At 38.0% G+C, this 9622-nt stretch overlaps 2 long non-coding RNA genes and 1 pseudogene across 2 annotated transcripts; 1 reads left to right on the top strand and 2 right to left on the bottom strand.

Annotated features, from left to right (window-relative positions):
• The first annotated feature begins 473 nt into the window (after positions 1–473).
• LOC110917165 lies at positions 474–1064 on the top strand. Its single transcript, XR_002580396.2, has 3 exons — positions 474–565; positions 770–858; positions 927–1064. It is a non-coding gene; the product is annotated as an uncharacterized LOC110917165 (long non-coding RNA).
• Positions 1065–1182: 118 nt separating this feature from the next.
• Positions 1183–2379, bottom strand: LOC110917157. Its single transcript, XR_002580390.2, has 3 exons — positions 1957–2379; positions 1520–1832; positions 1183–1387 (listed from the first exon to the last, which is right to left on the bottom strand). It is a non-coding gene; the product is annotated as an uncharacterized LOC110917157 (long non-coding RNA).
• Positions 2380–6000: 3621 nt separating this feature from the next.
• LOC110917139 lies at positions 6001–8949 on the bottom strand (annotated as a pseudogene).
• Positions 8950–9622: the final 673 nt, after the last annotated feature.

The raw sequence follows: 9622 nt of genomic DNA, 5'->3' as shown, positions 1-9622 counted from the left end.
TACCATTTTGTACCGTTTCGAATAAATGATTAAACAGAGATTAGGCATGATATGTCAAGAAAAATCAGCTAATCAACACATCTAAAACATATGATTAAACAACTTTCGTTTTGTATCGTGCGAATTAACAAACGATTTGCTTGTTTATTTAGGCATGATATTTCTTGACATAGTATTTTGTGCATACCTTAAGTAATCAGCTGATTTGTTTGTTTGTTTGCAAAATCAGCTAATCAACACATCTGAAACATATGATTAAACATGCGATTCGAAAGATCTAGGCATGTTTAGTTCTGCGTCGAAAGTTGTTTTAACCGTTTCGACGCGTTCCGTTTCGACGCGAACCGTCTCGACACGCCCATTTCGACGAGTACCGTTTCGATGCGAATTGTTTCGACGCAAACCGTTTCAACCCGTACCAAAACCCGTATCATGTTCCAAGAAAATAAGTTCCTCTCACCCATTTCAATTCATCAAACAACATTCGACGTCAATCATAATCTCACACTTTCAGGTGACACTATAACCACTTGTTTAAAAGTTGGCGTTTTGTCAATCAAAGAAGGTATAAATTCTCTTAATCTATTAATTAGTTTTTAATTTTTAACCCGACAAAATTGCCCCTTGATGTACAGTCGCTTTTTTTTAAACAACCCGTTCTGACCCGGACCCGTTTTGACCCGAACCCGTTTTGACCCATGACACTACCTGACCCGACTTTTGTATCCCTTCAAGTCTGCCTTAAATTTTGAACTTTTACATTTTTCAGGATTTTATTTTTAATTGTGGGGGTGTATCAGTAGCTTTCATTTTCATGATAAATTATGACTGCAATAATCCGAGGCCCATTTTCAGCAGGTAGGTGGACATTTTGTTTTTCACGTAGCACCATATCATATATCTTAATTTTATGTTAGTTGATACAGAGCTGAAAAATTGAAGGGTCAGTTTGGACATCTGTATGTGGTGGTCATCCTTCCAACAAAGGAGGAGCAGAATGACTCTTTTTTGTACACTCGTATTTTAGGTGATCATAAAAAACTGTCACACTCTCTTATCTTTCACATAATCCGGGTTTAAATGATTACTAAAAACATGAAAGTGTTTTTGTTTGATTGATATCGGTTGGCCAACTTTTGTTGACGGCCTTTCATATAATGTTTTAGCGCAATCAACAATAACTTGACAAAATGTTTGCTGAATATTAATTAATTTTAAATAAGATTCTTGAACTGACTAATAAACCTATACACCTCTGTTCTGTTCTGTTCTGTTCTACCCAATGTTATAACAGCACTTGTGCTATTAGGTAATTCCGATTTCAAACCAACCACCTATTATTAACACGAACCTGCAATCGATTTCACAAAACACCATCAACACAGACCTGCAAAATCGATTTGTGAAGATGCAATTGAACCCTATTTAACCCAGAAATCAAACTAATAAATCAATGATCGATCGTAGAAACTTAATGATACTTGCGAAGGAATGTAACTCAACAGAATTTAGATATTACCTGACTTTCCACACTTATTTTCGCTAATACTTCAAGTGTAGGGGCTGGAAGTTTCTCATCAACATGCATACACACCACTCGATTAACTGTATAATACAACACATTATCACCATCTGTTTGGATGATATACACTATTTTATTCCATTTGCGAGACCCCCGATGTAAATTCACCAGGTCCTTTGCCCCAAATGCGAATACCGGGTTCAGCCTCGTTACATAGTCCCAAACTGCTTGAGAGAGACTACAAGATGCGAATACCGGGTTCAACCTACACCACCTCGCTACCTGTTACCTGGAAGGCCTCGACACACACCTGGATTATCAATACCCATTCCTGTTAGATATCTTTAAAAAAGAATTGAAATCAATAGTAGTAGTATAATCCATTTAACTAAGTTTCAAGATGGTTCTGAAGGTTTAATGCACCAAAAAATCACCATTAGATTCTTAAGAGCTTGCATTTAGAGGAGACCATTGGTTCAAGCTGTGTTTTATCTTTAAAATCCAAACAATCAGCCCAAAAGGAACCATGCCAACGTTTCCAAATGTTCGTGTATCGATGCAAAATTCTGGACCGCTATCCTTGTCATCGTTTTAAACTGGTGTTGATGACATGGCTACATCCCCAACTCGCCTCTATCAGGTTCATATAAAGAAATATAAGTTAAATACAGTACATAATAGTAAATGTTAACATGTGGCATAGTAGCTAAGGGGCTCACGGTCTAGCTAGAAAAAAATTACCGGCAATTCGCTAAGGCCATGTGTAGTCATAAAGCCCTTTTGTGGGCGTTATGCGACACGTGTCGTGCCACGTCACATAGGGGCTTTATGGGGCGTTATGTCACTAGAGCCCGTAGTCATAAAGCCCCTACCTCATCATAACCAAAGTGTAAAATGCAGGGACCAAAGTGTAAAATGCAGGGACCAAAGTGTTTTAATGCAGGGACCAAAGTGTAAAATGCAGGGACCAAAGTGGAAAATGCAGAACATTTAAACCCTTTCTCGCGCCGCGAAAATTTTCACGCCATTTGTTTTTTTTTGGGCATAGCGCCCAGGGGGGTGGTGTATATGTGGGCGCTATAGCCCCACTTCGCGCCCCACTACGTTCAACCTAACTACGGTAAAATGTCCAACCCAAACCGGACAGGTTGAATGGCTTTACCAATTTGATTGAGTTAAAAAAAATGTATTAAAATAATCAATTCCAAGTTCCAAATAGTTTGAGCAGACGGTTAAACATCCAAAACCGAACTGTGAACCAAACTGTATATATCTCAAATCAAACCGACCGACTTGCTTTGATTTCAACAGTCTATAAAACACTCCTGATTCTAATTGTGCTTCCGGAATACCCTTATACCTCTCTTCCGCCTAGTCCCTTCATTGTTTGAATGCAGTCAATGTCAAATATATACTAGTTGTTTTCAATGTTGGAGTCAACATCATCCGTCTCTTTGAGAACTCCTATGTACTCACAAACAAGTGTCTCTGAGGGTATAGAGTCCCAAGATCTAACCGCCCAACCCTTTTTTGGAGTCTTGAAACTTATTAGTTATGTAAAAGCTTAATATATAGGAAAACAATAAGAAAAAAAGTATATAGAAAACTCACGATTACATAGGAGAAGACGATTGATTGACGGTGGTAAAGTACGTGTTCGGATTATGACCCGTTGATAAGATGCATGTAGCTGTATACTTTCGTGTACGTTTCATCTTTAAATAGTAATTCAAGAAGTGCATCATGCCTCGTTTCAAGGTGTTGAGAGTATGACGCAACCGAATCACTGCGTACAAACCAAAAAAGTTAACAAACCCAGCAGTTTTCTCTACTTGGTTTTTTAATAAGCGTTTTTCTGTAAATATATGTACATATATATTCCGCTGTGTGCCTATTTTATTACATTAGCTGCAGTATTCTGATGTAGGACATATGTATTAGGGTATCATAGCTGTCTAGAAGAAAAAGAAACAAAAGAAAAACGCAGCGGCAGCAGCAGCGAACTGCTGCTGTTTGGATTGCGTTTGATTTGACGATAAAGTTAACTTCGTTGATTAATTTCAGACACTCGAAAATATTGGATCACACTCTCATAAGTTTCTTTCCTATAGGTTAATGCTAAAAAAATTAAACTTCATCAAACACAAGGCATCATATATAATAAAACTTATATATTTCTGTCACCTTTGTTTCTTACTGCATAAAGTACCATAACCACTTAACTCATGTCCCTAGCTTCATCTCTTCTCTCCACAACTATATTCTTATACTTCTTAGCACAAGAAACAAAAAAACACAAGATTAAGAGCAGTCAACGCCGCACACAGAAAGAAAAACCGATCCAAATGCCCATCATTCAAGTTCGCCGGGACCCACTCGGGCTTCCCGTTTTTCGATGTAATCTTCATAACGACCGACAGTATAACACTGCTGGTGTAACTCCCCATAGCTGAAGAACACATGGATAATCCAAGCCCAATACTTTTCAACTTATCAGGAACTTGGGCCGCAAAAAACTCCCATTGGGCCACATAAAAAAGCTTCAGCTATTCCCACCAACACATACTGAGGTCTTTGCCAAAATATGCTTAAAGAGCTTGTTTCTTTTGGGCCTTCACTTGCATATTTTAGCCTGTGTTGTGATGATCGCTGTTGTCGCAATAGCAAGCCCGATCTCCATTCGTTGCAGCTCGCTTGGCGGGTTGGGCTTTGGTTTGGTTATTTTGACGTATAGTGGGAGAATGAGTTTGTCATAGCAGATAATGAAAACTGATGTGCTTATTATGCCGAAAACCGTCATGCTTGCAGGTGGGATGTAGAAGTTCGAGTTTTTTCGGTTCATGGTTGCACCTTGTTCGACAAAAAGTGAAATCATTTGGATGAATACTATTGATGATAATATGGTGCATAACCATATTGGGAGTAGTCTTAGGACACATTTTACTTCTTTGACTTGCGTGACGGTGCATACTCTCCACGGGTGTGGATTTTCGCCGTCATCTGGGGCCATGATCGATGCACGATCAAAAAACCTGTATTAACACAAGCGTCATGCGGGTCAAAGTGGGTTCGGGTCATAATGGTCAAAACACGTTGGATCGGGTTGGGTTGACCCACAAATGTTTTTCTTCATTTTAAGTAGTTATAAATACTTGATGCTGTAGTTATGATTGCAAAAAAAGAGTCTTATTACCATATAAATCTGAATCTTTGAATAAAATGATTTAGAGGGTTATACGTTTCTGATTTTACTCGCTTGAGATCGAACACAACCCAATATTACCATATTGCCCTTCCGCTATATTTTTAACAAAAAAAATACCTTAAGTGGAACCCATTCTACGTAAATTCGATACCCATTTTGTTGAAATATTTATTTTCTATAACCTTTCTTGCGTTGCGAACCGAGAAGCTGCCAGATGGCAGCCATACCCATCTGTCATGTCGTCTTCAAACGGGAACACATCCATTGCCGCAATAAGATCTGCCACTTTAGCCAGCTCGGCTTGCCTTAGCGGTTGTCTGGCGCTTTCAAAATGCACCTCAGCGGTTGTCTGGCCCTGTCACTTTGACCCGCAAACACTTTTTGTTCCTTTTCCTATAAATGATTAATATAATAGTTATGATACAAAATCAATACTGTTTAAAAAATAATCTACATATTAGAGGTGTTTTGTAGTACGGGTCGGGTCGGTTTGACCCACAAACACTGTTTTGTTTACATTTTTTTTGTACCAATATGCCAATTAAAATATCAAAAATTATGCATGTGCTTTGAAAGTAGATTTTAAATATCATTTAGCATGTTCAACCAGCTAAGCTAATTTTTTAATTTAACCCGTTTGAGATCAAACACGACTCAAATCACTTTCATTCATAATCAAAGAAGTCGAATCGTCACAAATTGTGTTTGTAACATAATTACATGCCACTCTTGCAAGCCTTCCACGCTCTCAGAATTCAAGTTCTTGATAACACTTACATTACCTGCAAAAAAAAAAAATAATAAATAAATAAATTTAGCTAAGTTGTAACCATATATAATCATTAGTATTTAATGTGCATTTCCAATGGATCTAAATAATATATAGGGAAAAAAGCGAGAAAATATAACACAATGTCAAGCAATATAACACAATACCGAGAAATATAACACAACGCCGAGGAAAAAAGACACAATGGATTGCAAACTATAACACAATGTCGAGCAATAAAACTGGGAAACCATCTATAAACTCTCTAGCCACATAGCATATTAGTATCGTTAAAACTCGATTCAAACCGCTAACGGACTCTGGATCAGATGAGAAATTCGGCTTGAACTCAGTTTTTGACGAACCCAGTTCCAGACGTTTTCAAGTTTTAACTCTGGTTGGGTCGGTTTTTTACCATGTGATGGGTCATAACATAGAAAAACAGATGCAAAGATAGGTCAATCGATCAAGCAAACAATCTACAATGCCTTGTTACACTACGCCTACTTCAATTGTTGTTTCTTTGCGAATTCAGTATCCAAATCTAAAGAAACAAATAAAAACATACTACTTTACATCTATGCAAATCTATTATAGACAAACGATGAAAACACACGACAAAGAATTAGTTAAAGTTGCATGTCTATCGCCGTTTTCCTTTTCCAATGAGAAACTGAACGATGTCACTTTCATGGGGGCTGCGACAACCAATGGTGCTTCAGGTGAGTCAGTGACTGCGAATTTATCATGCATGAATCGGCTTTCGATGATGGACTCATTTCTGGTCATGAGTTTCTCGCAGTAACAACTTTTGAGGCCTTGTTGATTCCTGTAACACTCATGTGCACTGTTCTTCACTTGCTGGAAATCCCAAATCACGCTGAATTTTCCCACAGTTGCAACCAGATAGCGTTCTTGTTTACCACTTTCCGTCACCTGAAAACAGAATTTTATAGATGTTATTCACGTACTAATAATGAAAGAAAAGGAGGGAACCTTACCCATGAAAATAGGCCACTGTGGAACTTATTTTGCTTCCCCGCCATATGCGAATCTACAGGAGTTAACTTTCGTCATCTTGGAGCGGGTATCTTGTTACCGCTAAACCCCATTTGTCTTCCCGTCTTTATCAGTAAACAACGTACAAGGCAAAATCAAGCAAGTATCAGTGGTTCCCAACTACCCAATATCCACTTCCGATCGTAAGTAACATCAACGTGAGTAATTGGTGAACCAAGCCCCGGAAAAGCAGTCTTAGTCTGCCTCAAAGAACTCGTCGAGTATAACTGAATCTTCCTGTCTAACAGACCTACCACAATCGAACCATCACCAATTGTGGCAAAACACTAGAAAATTCGTACCCCTAGAGAACGGATGCCCTTTAGTCCAATGCAAAATCGGAGAATTTGAGTGCGCAATGTTCTGAACCATCCCTCTTCTATCTCTCATATCCCAATGAGACAGCCGATTATCATCCAAACCCAAGAAAGTGATTCAGAAGGATCCAATTGTGACCCCTTCGTATCGTTTGTGACTTCCCTCATCGTGAAATCAGTTCCGTCCTTTTCGAACTTCCATTTGGTTACTATCTTTCCTGTTTCTATATCCAACTGGTTTACACCACTCGAATGCGGCTTCCCCTCATTTTCCGGACACATAAGCAACATATTGGTCTCACCTCTCGTCAACAGAGCCTTCTGCGGGTTTAGATTTAAACCCGAAGGTCTAGAACCACCATTATCAAACTTAACATAAACACATTTCCCATGAATCCCATGACTAAAATTCTTAACAACCTGCACATCGGAATCATTCACCAAAAAACTATCATCCAATGCACCTACTGCCAAACTCTGTATCCCACCGTCATTCGCAGCCTCTTCAAACTCCTCTAACAAATCATTAACAGGTGTCCTCCACACCTCACCATCTTCCTCCTCCCAAACCGGATATTAGAGGTGTTTTGTAGTACGGGTCGGGTCGGTTTGACCCACAAACAATGTTTTTTTTTTTTTTACATTTTTGTACTAATATGCCAATTAAAATATCAAATCAAAAATTATGCATGTGCTTTGAAGGTAGATTTTAAATATCATTTAGCATGTTCAACCAGCTAAGCTAATTTTTTAATTTAACCCGTTTGAGATCAAACACGACCCAAATCACTTTCATAATCAAAGAAGTTGAACCGTCACAAATTGTGTTTGTAACATAATTACCTGCCACTCTTGCAAGCCTTCCACGCTCTCAGAATTCAAGTTCTTGATAACATTTACATTACCTGTGAAAAAACTAAAAAAAAAATAAATAAATTTAGCTAAGTTGTAACCATATATAATCATTAGTATTTAAAGTGCATTTCCAATGGATCTAAATAATATACAGAAAAAGGCGAGAAAATAACACAATGTCAAGCAATATAACACAATACCGAGAAATATAACACAACGCCGAGGAAAAATGACACAATGGATTGCAAACTATAACACAATGTTGAGCAATATAATACAACGCCGAGGAAAAAAGACACAATAGATCGCAAAATATAACACAATGCCGAGAAATATAGCACAATGCCGGTGAAAAAAAGACGCAATGAATTGCAAAAAGACACAATGACCGAAAAAAACACAATGACGAAAAAAAACACAATGATCTAAAACAAATTCTAAAATCTACAAGCTAATAATCCAAAGCGAAACCAATGGGGCTGAGATGTCCATTACTATTTTTCCTTCTATTATATTGAAACGTTGAGGCCAGTTAAGCATCAAGCTTCTGGTTTCATCTGCCGATAGGTGACTATTATATGTTACATGTTATTATATAAAATTTGAAAGTAAGATACTGTGTAAAACCATTGAAAATGACAAACCAAATAGAAACCAGTCCAAGCATTTGTTAGTTAATGGTGGCTGATAGAGAATTTAGGAGGGAAACTGATTATTATTTCACAAGATACCCTACACTATTACAACTATTACTATTTATAACCCCATTCCCAACAACCCTACAAATGTTAACTAACTACCCTTGTAACCGCCCAACTAACTAACAACCTCTGTTGCTAACCCCTGTTAACTAACAACCTCTGTTGCTGATCCACTGTTAGCTAACCACCTCTGCTGCTAATCCACGGTTATTAACAACCTCTGTTGCTAACCCCTGTTAACTAAAACCTTTGTTGCTGATCCACTGTTAGCTAACCACCTCTGCTGCTAATCCACTGTTATTAACAACCTCTGTTGTTCATCCACTGTTGATGGATCCACTGATTCCTAACAACATCTCCATCCACTGCCATCTAAACTACTGATCATTTACCCGTATCACTCACCTTCCCGGAATTCCCAAACCCGCTAACCGCAACATTCCACCAGGAATAATTCGACTCGACAAACCCCCTTCCGAAACCCCTCTTTGCCCTCCGAATCCCCACACAAAAATCGCCATTATCCGCCCTCAAAAACACGATCGAATCACCCGCCACCAGCTTCTTCTGGTTGACAAAATTACTCCAACCAGTTGTCAAGAGATGCCGGCGAGGAAACCACTTTCTAAGACAATTCTGAGCCGTTTAAGAGGCAGCTTAGACCCTGAACTGACATAAACACAAAATCAACTTCAAAACACAATATATGAAATAATACATATAAAATGGGAGCCAATTGATCAAACACCTGGTAGGCAGCCACTTTCTAAGACAATTCTGACCCATTTAAGAGGCAACCAAGACCCTGAATTTGAAATAAACACACAATCAACTTCAAAACAGAATATATGAAATAATACATATAAAATGGAGCCAAATGATCAAACACCTGATACACAACCACTTTCTAAGACAATTCTGACATGTTTAAGAGGCAACCTATGAATCTGAAATAAACACAAAATCAACTTCAAAACACAATATCAGAAATAATACATATAAAATGGGAAGCAATTGATCAAACACCTGGTACGCAACCACTTTCTAAGACAATTCTGACTCGTTTAGAAAAATGGTATTTAAAAAGTTGGTTGACCTGATCACAAAAAATGATAATCTGAGAACAATCATACAAAATTAAAACAATCTCCCAGAAAAAAAAATAGTTTTGTAGAGAGGGTTTAACCACTTACT

This window comes from Helianthus annuus, chromosome 2 (assembly GCF_002127325.2).
Source record: "Helianthus annuus cultivar XRQ/B chromosome 2, HanXRQr2.0-SUNRISE, whole genome shotgun sequence".
NCBI classification, from domain to species: Eukaryota; Viridiplantae; Streptophyta; class Magnoliopsida; order Asterales; family Asteraceae; genus Helianthus; species Helianthus annuus.
Note: the sequence above shows the minus strand (reverse complement) of the source record. Positions and strands in the feature narration are given on the sequence as shown.